The sequence below is a fragment of the Sinocyclocheilus rhinocerous genome, unplaced genomic scaffold (genome assembly GCF_001515625.1).
Source record: "Sinocyclocheilus rhinocerous isolate Xijiao unplaced genomic scaffold, SAMN03320098_v1.1 scaffold887, whole genome shotgun sequence".
In the NCBI taxonomy this organism is placed as follows: Eukaryota; Metazoa; Chordata; class Actinopteri; order Cypriniformes; family Cyprinidae; genus Sinocyclocheilus; species Sinocyclocheilus rhinocerous.
Window position 1 is genome coordinate 1,807,271 of NW_015634028.1, and position 5,491 is coordinate 1,812,761.

Genomic DNA, 5,491 nt, shown 5'->3' on the forward strand with positions numbered 1-5,491 from the left:
CCTGTATACAGTGAATACTTGTATTTTTACTTGTATTGCAGTAAAAAAAAAAAAGTGGTGTTTAACCAGAGTACGGTGGTGGGGGTGCTTGACATGTATCAAACACTAGAAAGGGGTGCATGCTGCAAAAAGTTTGGGAACCACTGGGTTAAAGGATAGTCCAACCACAGACAGTCCTGCTGGTGACAAGGGAACTTCACAGCCAATGACATCACAACTGAGCAGCGGCGTCACACTTTCTTATTCATTTATGGTCATTTATGACAGCTGTCTTCCGCTTTTCGGCTGAAGGGGAGGGATAGATTCTATTAACAATAAGTTAAATTTGCTACCTATTAGATTGTGTTTTATTAATGTCTACACCTACCCCTTACAATAATGCAAATACAGTAATTATTGTTGTTCAGCGTGACAAAAATTGGGCATATGGATGTGCGCATGCACAGCAGTCGCAGCTGTATCCCATCTAGCCTTAACCGATAGTTTTTGCTACTATAACGAATAAAAAAAGCAGTTAATTACACAAATGTATCCAGGAAAGACTTCAGGGAAAAAATAATAAATTGAAACAAATGGGAACGGGTGTGTAACTTAGAAATATGTTACAAAAAAGTCCCTATATATATATACGGTATATGCCATACAATATTTTTACAAGCCACATGCAAAGTTATCTTCACAAAATATTTTATTTTCTTCCCTTAAAAAACAAAACTAAAAAGGCAAACAATTATTAAGAACATTGTACATTTTTAACTCTAATACTTTGTAATTATAGTTCACTTTTATTGCTTTGTGAATGCAAAGCAAATTTAAATTTTAGTAATAATTATAATTGTAAACGTTAACTTTTTTTTTTTATAAAATGCTTTTATAAAAAATTGGGGGAAAAAAACATAAAATAGAGTATATGTCTTTCAGAGAACACTGGAAACAGATTAACTTTCTTAAAAATTAAATTGACCAAAAAGTGATATAACACAATGTAAATGTTTCAAAATCACAAAATAACACCATGAAGACATGCATGTCAAGTGTGCAATATCATCTATAAAACTCTATCAGTACAGCACCAAATAAACATTAATGGTCAGAACAATGGAAGATAGAGAAAGTGTATAGGAAAACAAACACCTCCTACATACAAACGCAGAAATATACCTTTGACAATAGCATCATGAATTATCTGCACGACTGGAACTAGGGGTAGGCTGTGCATGAATATGCCCTTTACTAAAACTCCTGATGAGAACTGATGCTTTTTATGATAAAAGCATTAGGAAGACACCAAGTAAAGTTTACTGTATGAAGCTTGAAAAAGAGAACACTATTTTTAACTATTGTTTTCATTACTGGTTCTGTATACAGTATATGGGTTGCTTGAAGGTCAAAATGTATTCATTATAAGCTTATACTTAAAACAAAGTTGCATCTTCTGCAAAAAAAAAACAAACCACTGCAAAGTCTTAACACTGATCCAGGTGCCATTTCTGTATGTGTGGGGGATAAAGAGTTAAAGAGGAGAGTCCTTGTGCATGATGGAGAAGGACAGCGTTAGCTGCAAGTAATCCTGTAAGACAGAAAGAAATTAAATATTATTACATTACATGCAACTTGTTGGTTTATACATTACTGTGTTTTTTTCAAAGTTCAGTGCCCTTAATGCACACTAAACCCACACTATCTGGAATACCGCTCCGGAGCGCAATTCGAGGCTTAGTGTATCCCATCATGCATCATGTTTTGGAATAAATCGTGAGACTTTTTGCCGAGATCTCGCGAGAGGTCACAGAAATCTTTCCAATGTAAGTTAAATATTAATAATAATAATTAGATACTACGACTAATTTGGTAGTAAAACAAAGTGTTGCACGTTTGCACGTTTTATTGGTGCAAAGATAAGTATATTTATTTTGTACATCATATGCTACTGCTTTTTAACACATGTGGTCTTCATGCTCACTTGAACACTTGGGCCAAATACAGGAAATACGTCAAATAAGTAATCAAGTGGTCAAGTGTAAGTATTTGGACACGGCAAAAGTTTAAGAAACAACAAATGCTGTGCAAATTATAGCAGGAATGTTTGATAAAAGGGTCAAACTAACGCAGACCTACCGCTGCAAATGTCTGCCTACACAGCTTTCTGTCTTCTTTGTTTCTGAATGATACCTCTCCACAAACACAACTGGGCTGACTGCTTCCTTTACATCTTTTCAGCTAAAAATAATAATAATTTAAAAAAGGGAGCGAAAATACAATTTAATTAGAATACATAGAATGTTTATGATCTGTGAGCAAAATATTTAAGATATAAACTGATATGAATGAACTGCAAGATGGAAAAAAATACTGTTTTTTTTTTCCTTTTTCCTTTTTAATTTTTCCTTTTTTTAATTTTTTTTTATTAAAAGGTATTACAAGCATGGTATAGTAAATGTTGTGATTACTGATATCTGTCTTATAAGCACATCAAAACTACCATTGCTGTGGTACAACCATAGTACGTTTGGTGATTACTGTGCTTTTACTATACATTTCATAGTAAAACTTCAGTTACTGTGGTAAAAACATGGTAAATGTCCTGTTTACTGCGTTTTAACTTCAAATTTCACAGTAAAACTACAGTTACTGTGGTGAAAAACATGGTAAATGTCCTGTTTACTGCGTTTTAACTTCAAATTTCACAGTAAAACTACAGTTACTGTTTTAAGTATTGTGGTTACCATATTTTACTACGAATACAACTTACATCTTTGAACCTGATATGAATATAAAACTGATCCAAGGTCTATATGGCACGTCACGTGACAGATAACGTTTAATCACCTCAGTTAGCAGGTGTGTTAATTTAGTTAAATGCAATGAAACTCAAAGACAGCCTCGGATGACCGATATAATACAGCGAATAAACATACGGCGCTAATCTGATTAATAAAGAAGTACATTTTATAACAGACATTAAGACAGCGTATTTACGACTACTCACCCAACCTGTGGCACACGTAAACTGATGTCAAATATCGCAATGTGTGCTGAATGAACGTTCTTGAACGTGATGTCATAGCGATCATCATTCTTGTGCCCTTCGAGTCTGTGTACTGACCCTAACAGTTTCCCATTGAAAGCAAAGTAGGTCCCAGTTCGTTGATATAGGGACGCGGAGGGGCAGCTTTGGCGTCTTCACAGTGAAGCTAAGGGCGCTTGACCATGCTTCGGTTTTTGACGCCTTGGGAATGAAAGTGGGTTGGAACAGAAAACAAACCCACATATGCTGCAAAGTTTCTTTCCCAGTGAGAGAAAGTTGGTTTATGCAATTTTAAGAGCAAAGCATGCCCACATGAAGGATGTTTCTAACTTATGAAATGAAATCTAATTTTCAATGCAGAAAGAGCCTTTTCAGTGTGTTACAAGTTCTAGGCACAGCAAGTCATGTTAGACCTTTAATACACAGCCTGCTTAGTTTAGGGCTTCTATGAGCACTAATGCTGCGTTAGTGCTTCTGAGCACATGAAAAGAAAGCAAGCCCACATATGCTGCAAATCTTCTTTCCCAGTGAGGGAAAGTTTGAATATGTAATGTTAGGAGCAAAGCTTGCCAACATGAAGGATGTTTCTAACTTATGAAATGAAATCTTATTTGCAATGCAGAAAGAGCCTTTTCAGTGTGTTACAAGTTCCCAGACACAGCGCCAATATGAAGGATGTTTCTATCTTATGAAATGAAATCTTATTTGCAATGCAGAAAGAGGCTTTTCAGTGTGTTACAAGTTCTAGACACAGCATGTCACGTTACAGATTCAATGCACAGCCTGTGAAGTAAATCAGCTCAAAAGGGAAATATTTATGACTAATTATAACTGGTTATGATTAATAATAAATATTTAGATTAGATCTTAGAATAAATCTTATTTGCAATGCAGAAAGAGCCTTTTCAGTGTGTTACAAGTTCCAGACACAGCAAGTCATGTTAGAGCTTCAATGCACAGTCTGCTTAGTATAGGTCTTCTATGAGCACTAATGCTGTATTAGTGCTTCTGAGCAAATGAATAGAAAGCAAATTAACATATGCTGCAAATCTTCTTTCTCAGTGAGAAAAAGTTGGTTTATGCAATATTAAGAGCAAAGCTTGGCCACATGAAGGATGTTTCTATCTTATGAAATGAAATCTTATTTGCAATGCAGAAAGAGGCTTTTCAGTGTGTTACAAGTTCTAGACACAGCATGTCACGTTACAGATTCAATGCACAGCCTGTGAAGTAAATCAGCTCAAAAGGGAAATATTTATGACTAATTATAACTGGTTATGATTAATAATAAATATTTAGATTAGATCTTAGAATTAATTGTAGCAGAATGTGAATTTTTGAGTGGGAGAAGTTTCCTTTGTCTCCCTTTATGTTCCATTTACATGTTTTTGGCCGGTCTGGAATTGGTGCAGTTTTAACCCAAAATATAGTACAAATCGTATGATGCATTTCACACTGTCACATACTGTACATCAGTGTCTGAGGAATAAAGAGCAGATAATATGCACGAAACATTTAGAATATATTAAACCAGAGATACATTCATAAACGCTGAATATCAGCGTTTAGGGCTTAACTAATACAAATAACGAGTGGTAACCTCTTAATAGTGTGTTTAAATGAATGCAGGCACAATAAGTAACCACCAAACCCAAGTATAATTGCCAACCCAGAGTGTATTTTACAAGAAGACACAGAAAAACAATATTTACAATATATACAATAAATGAATGTGCGTGCGTTTGTACTGTCCTTTAAAGTCCAATGTTGTGTGTGTGTGTGTGTGTGTGTTATGGGTGCCTGTGGTAGATTGCTGGTCAGCCAGGCCCATTTACTTGTCTTTGGAAACTGTTTGAAGTCAGTTGGGGAGATGATAGTGGTGGACTGCTTAGCATATCCTTGATAGTGGGGAGAATTATTTGGCAATTTAGCCCCCATATAAATGTAAAGTCTGTGACCAGGACTGTAATTTATATGCAAATGACCATGCATGATTTTACGAAGACGCTACAGAAGCGTTGCAGTACATGTGGTCTTATTTTCGTTTCATGTGCTCAGAAGCACTAACACAGCATTAGTGCTCATTGAAGTCCTAAACTAAGCAGGCTGTGTATTGAAACTATAACATGACTTGCTGTGTCTAGAACTTGTAACACACTGAAAAGGCTCTTTCTGCATTGCAAATAAGCTTTAATTTCATAAGTTAGAAATATTCTTCATGTAGGCAAGCTTTGCGCTTAACATTACATATACAAATTTCTCTCACTGAGAATAAAGCTTTGCAGCATTTGTGGGCTTGCTCTCTGTTCATGTGCTCAGAAGCACTAAAACAGCATTAGTGCTCATAGAAGTCCTAAACTAAGCAGCCTGTGAATTGAACCTCTAACATGACTTGCTGAGTCTGAAAGTTGTATCACTCAGAAAAGGCTTCTTTCTGCATTGCAAATAAGATTTCATTTCATA